The sequence below is a fragment of the Pristiophorus japonicus genome, chromosome 4 (genome assembly GCF_044704955.1).
Source record: "Pristiophorus japonicus isolate sPriJap1 chromosome 4, sPriJap1.hap1, whole genome shotgun sequence".
Classification (NCBI taxonomy): domain Eukaryota; kingdom Metazoa; phylum Chordata; class Chondrichthyes; family Pristiophoridae; genus Pristiophorus; species Pristiophorus japonicus.
In genome coordinates this window covers 74,285,013-74,299,406 of record NC_091980.1, presented here as the reverse complement: position 1 = coordinate 74,299,406, position 14,394 = coordinate 74,285,013, and the positions used below count along the sequence as shown (strand labels likewise).

General features: G+C 44.6%; 1 pseudogene; it reads right to left on the bottom strand.

The window, feature by feature from the left end:
- Window positions 1–7,165: 7,165 nt before the first annotated feature.
- LOC139262460 (homeodomain-interacting protein kinase 4 pseudogene) overlaps window positions 7,166–14,394 on the bottom strand; it is a 45,079-nt pseudogene continuing 37,850 nt past the window's right edge.

The window sequence follows — 14,394 nt, the reverse complement described above, 5'->3', positions numbered from 1 at the left end:
CTTTCGACATGGTCCCACACAAGAGATTAATGTGCAAAGTTAAAGCACATGGGATTGGGGGTAGTGTGCTGACGTGGATTGAGAACTGGTTGTCATACAGGAAGCAAAGAGTAGGAGTAAATGAGTACTTTTCAGAATGGCACGCAGTGACTAGTGGGGTACCGCAAGGTTCTGTGCTGGGGCCCCTTGTTTACATTGTACATTAATGATTTAGACGAGGGAATTAAATGTAGTATCGCCAAATTTGCGGATGACAAGTTGGGTGGCAGTGTGAACTGCGAGGAGGATGCTATGAAGCTGCAGAGTGACTTGGATAGGTTAGGTGAGTGGGCAAATGCATGGCAGATGAAGTATAATGTGGATAAATGTGAGGTTATCCACTTTGGTGGTAAAAACAGAGAGACAGACTATTATCTGAATGGTGACAGATTAGGAAATGGGGAGGTGCAACGAGACCTGGGTGTCATGGTACATCAGTCATTGAAGGTTGGCATGCAGGTACAGCAGGCGGTTAAGAAAGCAAATGGCATGTTGGCCTTCATAGCGAGGGGATTTGAGTACAGGGGCAGGGAGGTGTTACTACAGTTGTACAGGACCTTGGTGAGGCCACATCTGGAGTATTGTATACAGTTATGGTCTCCTAATTTGAGGAAGGACATTCTTGCTATTGAGGGAGTGCAGCGAAGGTTCACCAGACTGATTCCCGGGATGGCGGGACTGACATACCAAGAAAGACTGGATCAACTGGGCTTGTATTCACTGGAGTTCAGAAGAATGAGAGGGGATCTCATAGAAACTTTTAAAATTCTGATGGGTTTAGACAGGTTAGATGCAGGAATAATGTTCCCAATGTTGGGGAAGTCCAGAGCCAGGGGTCACAGTCTAAGGATAAGGGGTAAGCCATTTAGAACCGAGATGAGGAGAAACTTCTTCACCCAGAGAGTGGTGAACCTGTGGAATTCTCTACCACAGAAAGTTGTTGAGGCCAATTCACTAAATATATTCAAAAAGGAGTTAGATATAGTCCTTACTACTAGGGGGATCAAGAAGTATGGTGAGAAAGCAGGAATGGGGTACTGAAGTTGCATGTTGAGCCATGAACTCATTGAATGGTGGTGCAGGCTTGAAGGGCCGAATGGCCTACTCCTGCACCTATTTTCTATGTGTCTATCTCACAATCCACTGCTGCATAAGAGAAGTGACAGATGTTCATTATCCCATGAGAGGGGACTTCATTGTCAGAGAAGCAGGTGGAGCATGCACGTGGCTTTGCCAGGATAGTGCGTTCCCCATGGTGCAAGGTGCCATCGACTGCACACATGTGGCTTTGCGGGCACTGTATCTAAATGCTGAGATGTAACTGCAAAGGTTACCACTGGCTAATTGTGCAGTTGGTGTGTGACCATGCTCAGAACATCATGATGGTAAATGCCCATATCCTGGTAACAGTCATGATGCTTTTATTCTGCGCCAGTCTGCTGTTCCTTCAGTTTTTGAGCCACCACGACAAACCAGAGGCTGGCTACTGCCTGACAAGGGCTATCCGCTGACCACCTGGCTCATTATTCTGCTCTGCAACCCAACCAGACGTGAGCAGAATGCGTACAGTAAGAGCCATGCTACCACACGGAATCTGATAGAGCAGACAATCGGCATCCTTAAACAATGCTTCCGGCTACCTGAACTGTTCTAGAGGAACCCGGCATTACTCACCAGAACGCGTCTCAAGATTCGCCGTGGTCTGATGCATTCTCCACACCCTCGTCATCATGAGGGTACAGCCTTTGCCACCAGGCATATGGCGACCAAGTGAGAAGGAGGCAGAGGCAGACAATGCGGAAGAGGAGCAAGCAGAAGAGGAGGAAGGGGAAGGGAGGAGGCAACCCAGACAGCTCCTTTCTGCCTCTTGGTCCATGACCAACTCATCTGACTGCAGTACAAGTGAACGCAACTCCCAATTCCCCATTCCCCATTCAACAATAGTCCTTACGTTCCCTCTGTTACTGACCATCACTGTGTGTTGGCCACAATGCTGAAATAAAAGCCACCACAAAAGAAACATTCCAATCCAACTTTATGCATCAACCCATCCAATGAAGTCAACTAATCATCCTTATGCATTCCCTTGGTGCCTGTCTTCAGTGTGTCTTTGCCTGTGCTGAAATTCATTTGCCAATTATATGCCCATTCTGCAAGTTCATTAATGTCTTCTTGTAATTTGTTGCAGCCCTCCTCAGTATTGACTATCGCCCCCAATTTTGTGTCATCCGCATATTTAGAAATTGTGTTTTTGATTCCAAAGTCTAAATCATTAATGTAAATTGTGAACAACAGTGGTTCCAGCACTGATCCTTGTAGGACCCCATTTTCTACCTTCTGCCACTCTGAATAGCTATCCTTAGAACCCTTACTCTCTGCTTTCTATCTTGCCAGTAAGCTACTTGTCCCCTGACTCTGCATTCTCTGATATTGTTCATTAGTCTATTATCGAAGGCCTTTTAGAAATCTAGATAAATTACCTCTACTACATTACCCTTGTCTATTTCTCTGTTACCACTTCAAAAAATTCAATGAGGTTGATCAAGCAAGACTTTCCCTTTTGAAATCCATGCTGACTATTCATTATTATATTTTTGGTTTTCAGATGTTTTTGTATTTTGTAGGGATTTCATTATTTTTCCGATATTGATGTTAAACTGACTGGTCTACATTTCCCTGGACATGTCCTATCTCCCTTCTTAAATATAGATATTGCATTATCTATCTGCCAGTCCTCTGGCACTACACCATTTTCTAATGAATTATTAAATATGTGTAATAGTGCCTCTGTTACCTCTTCCCTAGATGTTTTTAAAATGCGTGGATGTAATCAGTCTGGACCAGGGGTTTTATCTCTTTGAGTTTGATTCATTTATTTCATATTATTTTAATTTTAAATGCAGCCATATCATTCCTAATATAATCTTCTGATGTCATGTCCACCTGATATGTCTCCCTGGTAAATATTGAAGCAAAGTAATTATTTAATATTTCTGCCATTTCACTATCACTGATTGTGATTTTATTCTGACCATTCCTCAATGGCACTATTCTCATCCTGACTTTCTTTTTTTAATTTATATGCCTGTAGAATATTTTACTATTTTATTTTAAGTTACTTGATAATTTAATTTCATAATTCCTCTTTGCCTTCCTAATTGTTTTTTTGACTTCTCTCCCAATCTCATCATCTTCTATCTCGAGATAGAAAGAAGAAAAGTAAAAGTGGAGGGCAGAGAAAACTAAGGCAAAAAGAAAAAGGGCCATATTACAGCAAAATCCTAAAGGGGCAAAATGTGTTAGAAAGACAAGCCTGAAGGATCTGTGCCTCAATGCGAGGAGTATTCGGAATAAGGTGGACAAATTAACTGCGCAGATAGCAGTTAACAGGTATGATGTAATTGGCATCACGGAGACATGGCTCCAGGGTGACCAAGCTGGGAACTCAACATCCAAGGGTATTCAACATTTAGGAAGGATAGACAAAAAGGAAAAGAAGGCGAGGTGGCATTGCTGGTTAAAGAAGAAATTAATGCAATAGTAAGAAAGGACATTAGCTTGGATGATGTGGAATCGATATGGGTGGAGCTGCGGAATACCAAAGGGCAGAAAACGCTAGTGGGAGTTGTGTACAGACCACCAAGCAGTAGTAGTAAGGTTGGGGACAACATCAACAAGAAATTAGGGATGCATGCAATAAAGGTACAGCAATTTTCATGGGTGACTTTAATCTACATATTGATTGGGCTAACCAAACTGGTAGCAATGCAATGGAGGAGGATTTCCTGGGGTGGGTTAGGGATGGTTTTCTAGACCAATATGTCAAGGAACTAACCAGGGAGCTGGCCATCCTCGACTGGGTGATGTGTAATGAGAAAGGACTAATTAGCAATCTTGTGCGAGACCCCTTGGGGAAGAGTGACAATAACATGGTAGAATTCTTTATTAGGCTGGAGAGTGACACAGTTAATTCAGAAACTAGGGTCCTGAACTTTAGGAAAGGTAACTTCTATGGTTTGAGGCATGAATTGGCTCGAATAGACTGGCAAATGCTACTTAAAGAGTTGATGGTGGATAGGCAATGGCAAACATTTAAAGATCACATGGATGAACTTCAGCAATTGTACATTCCTGTCTGGAGTAAAAATAAAATGGGGAAGGTGGCTCAACCGTGGCTAACAAGGGAAATTAAGGGATAGTGTTAAATCCAAGGAAGAGGCATATAAATTGGCCAGAAAAAGCAGCAAACCTGAGGACTGGTAGAAATTTAGAATTCAGCAGAGGAGGACAAAGGGTTTAATTAAGAGGGGGGTAATAGAATACGAGAAGAAGCTTGCCGGGAACATAAAAACTGACTGCAAAAGCTTCAATAGATATGTGAAGAGAAAAAGATTAGTGAAGACAAACATAGGTCCCTTGCAGTCGGATTCAGGTGAATTTATAATGGGGAACAAAGAAATGGCAGACCAATTGAACAAATACTTTGGTTCTGTCTTCATGAAGGAAGACACAAATAACCTTCCGGAAGTACTAGGGGACCGAGGATCTAGTAAAAAGAAGGAACTGAGGGATATCTTTATTAGGCGGGAAATGGTGTTAGGGAAATTGATGGGATTGAAGGCCGATAAATTCCCAGGGCCTGATAGTCTGCATCCCAGAGTATTTAAGGAAGTGGCCCTAGAAATAGTGGATGCATTGGTGATCATTTTCCAACAGTCTATCGACTCTGGATCAGTTCCTATGGACTGGAGGGTAGCTAATGTAACACCACTTTTTAAAAAGGGAGGGAGAGAGAAAGCGAGTAATTATACACCGGTTCGCCTGACATCAGTGGCGGGGAAAATGTTGGAATCAATTATTAAGGATGAAATAGCAGCACATTTGGAAAGCAGTGACATGATTGGTCCAAGTCAGCATGGATTTATGAAGGGGAAATCATGCTTTACAAATCTTCTGAAATTTTTTGAGGATGTAACTAGTAGAGTGGACAAGGGAGAAGCAATTGATGTGGTGTATTTGGACTTTCAAAAGGCTTTTGACAAGGTCCCACACAAGAGATTGGTGTGCAAAATCAAACCACATGGTATTTGGGGTAATGTACTGATGTGGATAGAGAACTGATTGGCAGACAGGAAGCAGAGAATCGGGATAAACGGGTCCTTTTCAGAATGGCAGGCAGTGACTAGTGGAGTGCCGCAGGGCTCAGTGCTGGGACCCCAGCTCTTTACAGTATACATCAATGATTTGGATGAAGGAATTGAGTGTAATATCTCCAAGTTTGCAGATGATATTAAGCTGGGTGGCGGTGTGAGCTGTGAGGTAGACGCTAAGAGGCTGCAGGGTGACTTGGACAGGTTAGGTGAGTGGGCAAATGCATGGCAGATGCAGTATAATGTGGATAAATGTGAGGTTATCCACTTTGGGAGGAAAAACGCAAAGACAGAATATTCTCGGAATGGTGGCAGATTAGGAAAAGGGGAGATGCAACGAGACCTGGGTGTCATGGTATATCAGTCATTGAAAGTTGGCATGCAGGTACAGCAGGCGGTAAAGAAGGCAAATGGTATGTTGGCCTTCATAGCTAGGGATTTGAGTATAGGAGCAGGGAGGTCTTACTGCAGTTGTACAGGGCCTTGATGAGGCCTCACCTGGAATATTGTGTTCAGTTTTGGTCTCCTAATCTGAGGAAGGACGTTCTTGCTATTGAGGGAGTGCAGCGAAGGTTCACCAGACAGATTCCCGGGATGGCTGGACTGACATATGAGGAGTGACTGGATCAACTGGGCCTTTGTACATTGGAGTTTAGAAGGATGAGAGGGGATCTCATAGAAACATACAAAATTTTGATGGGACTGGACAGGTTAGATGCGGGTAGATTGTTCCCGACGATGGGGAAGTCCAGAGCCAGGGGACACAGTCTTAGGATAAGGAGTAGGCCATTTAGGACTGAGATGAGGAGAAACTTCTTCACTCAGAGAGTTGTTAACCTGTGGAATTCCCTGCCGCAGAGAGTTGTTGATGTCAGTTCATCGGATATATTCAAGAGGGAGTTATATATGGCCATTATGGCTAAGGGGATCAAGGGGTATGGAGAGAAAGCAGGAAAGGGGTACTGAGGGAATGATCAGCCATGATCTTATTGAATGGTGATGCAGGCTTGAAGGGCCGAATGGCCTACTCCTGCACCTATTTTCTATGTTTCTATGTTTCTCCCTTGTCATGCTGTGCATGTATTTAGTGTATGCCTTTTTCCTTACCCTCAATTTTGCACTAATTGTGACTCATTAGTTTGTAGCTTTTTCTTATTGTGCGGCACCTTTTCCTGCAAGAGAAAGGGAAGTGTGTCAGTGCGTGGTGCAATTTGTTTTGGTGATGTATCTGTCATGGTTGAATAGCTGACAGTGAGTGCAAGCTGTGAGATGTGGGTGTGAGGTTTGCAGCAGTGGTAAGTGTGTGAAGGTGAGGTGAAGCTTTGAATGTGAGGTATGAGTCGTGTTTCGTAGAGATTGTTGGTAGGTGAGTGATGGGGTGTTGTGCATTGAGCAGTGTGAGAGGCTGGTGGTGCAGATGGTTGGATAAGGCAGTTGAAGATGAATTCACTGACCTTGACCACTCGTGTGAAGTCATTAAGCACCTTCCTGCACTACGTCCATGTCCTCGGGGATACACTGCTAGCATTCAGCAGAGTGGCTATCTGCTCCCACTGCACATTGGTCTGTTGCCCGGAGGGCCTCTTGTCCCCCTGTGGAAGAGGATCTCCCTCCGTCTGTTGACCTCCTGCAACAAGATCCCCAATTCTGCATCAGAGAACCTTGGTGCACATTCTCTCCCCTGTTGTGCCATCATTAATTGATTATCTTCCTCATCCAGTTGAATGAGCTGCTGCAGGCAGAATGCTCCTCTCCTTTAAGTAGTGCAGACTGCCTTTAAGTAGTTAATTGTTGTTAGCCTCACACAACCTTGGGCCCCTTGCTGAGCATTCAGCCATTCAGTGCTCGGCTGAATGCCACAATCATGCAAATGAGCAGGCAGCACAAAGTTTGTGTCCTCCGAACGGGCATGCGTTGCTAGCGCATCATGATCCCCACGCCTTTTTTGGGGGCAAACAAATTTCTTGGCCTATGTCTTATTTTTCAGTATTTCTTAGATCTGCCTGGCTTTTTGTTGCCAAGGGAGCCTGAGGGAAAAAAGGAGGAATTATTCAGATCAATTCACAGACCCATGAAGGAGAGTCACCATGCGAAGGGCAAATTGAGAGTTCGTCCTGAACCATTGCTGAGTAACTAGTTTTAGAGGGAAAGAGGCACAGGCCTGCGAGTCTCGGTAGGTGTGAGAAGAGAGCAAGCACATTTGGGGTAATATTGGTCTTCAGCAAAAGTGCGGGATAGCTGATTCATCCAATTTGTGCATTTGCCAGAAACCAATTTCACTCCCATTAAAATCTAAATATAAATGAACACTTTTCTTTCATTTCCTTACTTTCTCATGACTCTGTGGCCTTTCTCTTGCTCTCTTTGTTTCCCATTTCTTGCATCGCTGTGGTTCTTGGTTTTAAATTATCAGTATGGTTAATAAATACATGCTACTGCATGTTTGCAAAATGAATTTCCACCACACTCTTCTTTTTTTAAATTGTTTATACCCAACACTGCTGTGGATAGTTTGTTGCATGAATTAATTAATGGAAATTAGGAAAACTTTACTTTTCAGTTGAAATTCATTCATTTTATTTCTTCATAAAGAACGTTGTTAATTAATTTAACAACTTACATTTATAGTGTGGCTTTAACATAGCAAAAATGTTCGCAATCAGTTGACAAAAGGACGAGTGGCGGTGCGGGGGGAGGCGGAATGAGACACTATGCAAGGAATGAGAAGAGTTAGGGGAGGTGATTGAATATGAGGTTGAAGATGAGCATTTTGAAGGCAGGGTGGAGAGGTTCAGGAAGGATGTTACAAACAAGAAGCTGAAGAGTCTGCCACCAATGGTGGAGCAGAGGGTGGTGGGGTGCACGAGACTAGATTCAGAAATGTGGGAAGTGCAAGTTGGAATGTAAGGTTGGAGAATGTTGCTTAAAGGAGTGAAGTGAGGCCATGTAGGGTTTTATAGATGATCAGGAGGATTTTGAAGTCAATGCATTGAGGGATTGGAAGCCAATGGAGATTATGGAGGATAAAAGTATAGGTGAGCAGAAGTTAGTATACAACAGGAGGTGGGCAATGTAGGTTTGAATGATTTGGTGTCTATGCAGCTTGGGAGGTCATGGAGAACAACATTGCAGAAATCAGGTCTGGAGATAAAATGTACAGGAATGAGGCTTTTAACAGCAAAGAGAAGTAGGGGTGGAAGTGGTTGAAATTGTGAATTTGGAAATAGGTGGTCTTGGTGATGGATTGAATATGAGTTTTGAATCTCGACTCTAGGTTGAACTGAATATCTATTTTAAATTAGGAAATGGTTATCAGGTGGGTGGTCAAAGATTGGGAACCGAGATCCAATGATATGAGGGGCAGAGACAAAGATTATGCAAAGCAACTGTTAGGTCGCCTTTCAAAACAAATTCCAATTTAATGTATACAGAGACAGATTTTAAGATGAATTATAAATTGTATGTTGAAAGATGCAACCAAAAATGCATTGGCAAAGGCACTTCAGAGATTTATAGTCCTACTGCCTCACTCTTTACTCCATTTATCTCGGAGAGGAGCCTGATTGGGTTACATCAATACTGTGTATCGCCTTTAGTGCACAATGGTCCTGTAGCTCTGTACACATCGATGAATCAATAGTTTTAATCTTCTCCAATGGCTAATTTGGCAAAGGCTGCATGTAACTTAGCCATGCAGGTCAAATAGTCCCTGGTTAAGTTAGCAGAAGGGCCATCATCAGTCTCAGCATACATGGGCTACAGTGGATAAAAAGTAAAATCAATCACGGGCCTCACTCTTGATTGCTATCCAGTGACCCTGTTGGAAAACACGTGCATCCATAAAAAGGATTGGGCTCAGCTGTGCTCCCCGAGTCCCATGGTTCAATAGCTTGGCAACATTAACTGCCCAAACTAATGCATGACAAAAGACAGCTTGCACGAGTTATCAGAAAATGCCGAGCACCCATAAATTCACAAGCCAGAAGCAGAGGAGGAGAAGAAGACAGTGGACAAGAATGGCATAAAAATGAATTCATTGTTTCATAGAATTACAACAACAACTTGTATTTATATAGCAGCTTTAACATAGTGAAACGTCCCAAGGCGTTTCACCAGGAGTATTATGAGATAAAAATTTTTACACCAAGTCGCATAAGTAGTAATTAGCGCAGGTGACCAAAAGCTTGGTCAAAGAGGTATGTTTTAAAGAGTGTCTAGAAGGAGGAAAGAGAGGTAAAGCGGCGGAGAGGTTTAGGCAGGGAGTTCCAGAGCTTAGGGCCTAGGCAACAGAAGGCACAGCCACCAATGGTTGAGCCATTATAATTAGGGATGCTCAAGAGGACAGAATTAGAGGAGCGCAGACATCTTGGGGGATTGTGGGGTTGGAGGAGATTACAGAGATAGGGAGGGGTGAGGCCATGGAGGCATTTGAAAATAAGAATGAGAATTTTGAAATCGAGGCATTGCTTAACCGGGAGCCAATGTAGGTCAGCGAGCACAGGGGTGATAGGTGAGCAGGACTTGGTGTTAGTTAGGACATGGGCAGCCAAGTTTTGGATCACCTCTAGTTTACATAGGGTAGAATGTGGGAAGCCAGCCAGGAGTTGGAATAGTCAAGTCTAGAGGTAACAAAGGTGTGGATGAGGGCTTCAGCAGCAGATGAGCTGAGGCAACAGCGGAGACGGACGATGTTGCAATGGTGGAAATAGGCGGTCTTAGTTAAGCTGCGGATATGTGGCCGAAAGCTCATTTCAGGGTCAAATATGACACCAAGGTTGCGAACAGTCTGGTTCAACCTCAGACAGAAGTTGGGGAGAGGGGTAGAGTCAGTGGTGAGGAAACGGATTGTGTGGTTTCGGTCTTCCCAAGATTCAAATGGAGAAAATGTCTGCTCATCCTGTCATGTATGTAACCACAATGTAACACCATTGTATTACTGTATACATTCAACCTAGATGCACTTCTTGACCACAAGGGGTGAACTTGTGGGAGACACTCCTTACCTGATCACACAGGTATAAAAAGGGAGGTCCCATGCAGGGTCAACACTTGGACTCCTGTGAGTAAAAAGTTCAGGTTACAGAGTGACCTTGTCCACAGAATGTGCCTCGTGTGGTTTCATACTATAGAGTAAGGACTTTACATTGGCGACGAGAAACAGAAATTCACGACCCACGAGAATGGCCACCGGTAGCACAGAGGAACAGTACTGTGTTGGGGAAGACTGGGACGATTTTGTCGAGAGGCTTCAGCAAAGCTTCGTTACGAAAGAATGGCTGGGGGATGCAGCGGCCGACAAGCGAAGGGCTCATCTTTTGACCAGCTGCGGACCAAAGACTTACGCGCTCATGAAGGATTTACTAGCACTCGAAAAGCCGGCAGACAAGACCTTTGAAGAACTTAGCAAATTGATCGGGGAGCACTTCAAACCAGCGAGTAGCGTACATATGGCCCGACACTGATTCTACACCCACCGACGTCGTGAAGGACAGAGCATACCGGACTTCGTAGCGTTTGGCCAGCCTCTGTAAGTTCACAGACGCCTGCAGGGGGGAGATGCTAAGGGACTTCTTTATCGAGGGCATCGGTCATGCGGGAATTTTCCGCAAATTAATTGAGACCAAGGATTTGACCTTGAAGCGGAGGCATTGATAGCTCAAACTTTCATGGCGGGGGAGGAAGAGATGAAGAGACGAAAATAATATATGCACGCAATTCTGCCTCTAACGCAGTGATGGATCAGGGAGTCAACATCATCAATGCGACTCAGAGCCCTGCAGGCAGGCAGGGGTAGTCCGACACTCCCTAGGCAGCAATAGACCCCAGAGTAGGATTTCAATAGAGACAATGGCTGGCTGAATGGACATTCACGCCATCACAGTGGACAATGCGGCCCGGGATGGGGCCATTGACACCCACCAATAGGGTACTTAAGAGCAGTCAAAGGGACAGTCAGCGCAGAATGCCTGGCCATAGTCCCTTTGTTCCCAACAATGGAAACTTTAACTCATGCTGGAGGTGTGGGGGGAAACACTCAGCTAGATCTTGCAGATTTCAACAGTTTGTCTACAGGAACTGCAATCTCAGTGGCCACTGAGCTCGAATGTGCAGGAAGCCTGCAACCAGACTAATATATGAGGTGGATGGACCAGAAGAGGGTTCTTTGAGGCAGGATGACTTTTGGGGCAAGTCGATGGACGCCGAGGTTCAGCGGGTCCATGTGGTGAATATTAACAGTTCATACACCAAAACGCCACCAACGATGATGAGGGTTTTATTAAATGGTATCCCTGTACGCATGGAGCTGGACACTGGGGCCAGCCAGTCACTCATGGGCGTTCAGCAATTTGAGAAGCTATGGCCACTTAAAGCCAGTAGACCCAAATTAGCACGTATTGAGACACAATTACGGACAACACTAAAGAAATCATTCCGGTGCTAGGCAGTGCAATGTTGGCTGTCACACACAATGGGTTAGTGAATCGGCTGCCGCTCTGGATTGTCCCAGGCAATGGTCCCGCACTGTTGGGGAGGAGCTGGTTAGCCGAGATGAACTGGAAATGGGGGGATGTTCATCCAATGTCATCTGTGGAGTGAAGTTCGTGCTCACAAGTCCTACAACAATTCGATTTACGATTCCAACCTGGCGTCGGGATTTTCAAAGGCACTAAAGTAGAGATACACATCACCCCGGACGCCAGGCCAGTGCACCACAAAGCCAGAGCGGTGCCGTATGTGATGCGGGAAAAGAGCGAGAGTGAATTGGACAGGCTGTTGAGAGAAGGTATCACCTCGCCTGTTGAATTCAGCGACTGGGTGAGCCCCATCGTTCTCGTCCTAAAAGCGGATGGCTCTGTCAGGATCTGTGGCGACAACAAGGCCACCATCAATCGGGTGTCCCTACAAGATCAATACCCACTCCCGAGAGCAGAGGACCTCTTCGCCAGGCTCGCAGGTGGCAAGCTGTTCACCAAGTTGGACCTCACTTCAGCCTATATGACCCAGGAACTGGCCAACGAATCTAAACTACTGACCACCATCACCTCGCACAAGGGACTGTTTGCGTATAACAGGTGCCCGTTTGGCATTCGATCAGCGGCTGCGATTTTTCAACTAAACATGGAAAGCCTGCTTAAATCCATTCCTGGAATAATCGTATTCCAGGATGACATCCTGGTCGTCAATGTAACCCCACTTTTTAAAAAAGGAGGGAGAGAGAAAACAGGGAATTATAGACTGGTCAGTCTGACATCAGTACTGGGTAAAATTATGGAATCAATTATTAAGGATGTCATAGCAGCGCATTTGGAAAGAGGTGACATGATAGGTCCAAGTCAGCATGGATTTGTGAAAGGGAAATCAAGCTTGACAAATCTTCTGGAATTTTTTGAGGATGTTTCCAGTAGAGTGGACAAGGGAGAACCAGTTGATGTGGTGTATTTGGACTTTCAGAAGGCTTTCGACAAGGTCCCACACAAGAGATTAATGTGCAAAGTTACAGCACATGGGATTGGGGGTAGTGTGCTGACGTGGATTGAGAACTGGTTGTCAGACAGGAAGCAAAGAGTAGGAATAAATGGGTACTTTTCAGAATGGCAGGCAGTGACTAGTGGGGTACCGCAAGGTTCTGTGCTGGGGCCCCAGCTGTTTACATTGTACATTAATGATTTAGACGAGAGGATTAAATGTAGTATCTCCAAATTTGCGGATGACACTAAGTTGGGTGGCAGTGTGAGCTGTGAGGAGGATGCTATGAGGCTGCAGAGTGACTTGGATAGGTTAGGTGAGTGGGCAAATGTATGGCAGATGAAGTATAATGTGGATAAGTGTGAGGTTATCCACTTTGGTGGTAAAAACAGAGAGACAGACTATTATCTGAATGGTGACAGATTAGGAAACGGGGAGGTGCAACGAGACCTGGGTGTCATGGTACATCAGTCATTGAAGGTTGGCATGCAGGTACAGCAGACGGTGAAGAATGCAAATGGCATGTTGGCCTTCATAACGAGGGGATTTGAGTACAGGGGCAGGGAGGTGTTACTACAGTTGTACAGGGCCTTGGTGAGGCCACACCTGGAGTATTGTGTACAGTTTTGGTCTCCTAACTTGAGGAAGGATATTCTTGCTATTGAGGGAGTGCAGCGAAGGTTCACCAGACTGATTCCCAGGATGGCGGGACTGACATATCAAGAAAGACTGGATCAACTTGGCTTGTATTCACTGGAGTTCAGAAGAATGAGAGGGGATCTCATCGAAACGTTTAAAATTCTGACGGGTTTAGACAGGTTAGATGCAGGAAGAATGTTCCCAATGTTGGGGAAATCCAGAACCAGGGGTCACAGTCTAAGGATAAGAGGTAAGCCATTTAGGACCGAGATGAGGAGAAACTTCTTCACCCAGAGAGTGGTGAACCTGTGGAATTCTCTACCACAGAAAGTTGTTGAGGCCAATTCATTAAATATATTCAAAAAGGAGTTAGATGTAGTCCTTACTACCAGGGGGATCAAGGGGTATGGCGAGAAAGCAGGAATGGGGTACTGAAGTTGCATTTTCAGCCATGAACTCATTGAATGGCGGTGCAGGCTCGAAGGGCCGAATGGCCTACTCCTGCACCTATTTTCTATGTTTCTATGTTTCTATGTTTTCACCAAGGCTCATAACTCACTTGAGAGACAGGTGGTACTAGATATGATTTTATTTAGCACCCAAGGCCATGGGTTCGGATAGAGCATGAAAAGGATCCACCTCTCTCCTTGCTTGCTTGCTTTCCTGCTTGCCTATCTTTCTCTCCCTGCCACTCTATTTGTCTATCTCTGTAGCAGCCTCCATCTCTGCAAATGTTAACCTTTACTTTTCTTACCAATGTCGATTGGTCTGTTGTGTTTTGCACTCCTAACAGTTCCTAGTTTTATTTTATGTTTCTTTACATTCTGAATTTTCTTGCTTGTTTGAACATTATTTTGTTCCGCTGGATTCTTCTCTTTAAAAAAAAAATGGCTTTTTAAAAAAATGTTTTATTCCTAACCCGATTCTTACCTTCTTCTTCAGCTTTAGTGGAGTTACTGTTGAGTTGTTCTTTCTGAGATACAGCAAAGGATGATGTAATTTCAGTGTTGTGTAGAAGAGGTGACCAGCTGCCAACACGTAATGTACTCCACTCGTTAGATAGAAGCAGACCACCTTCTCCATGCTGATGTGACACAGA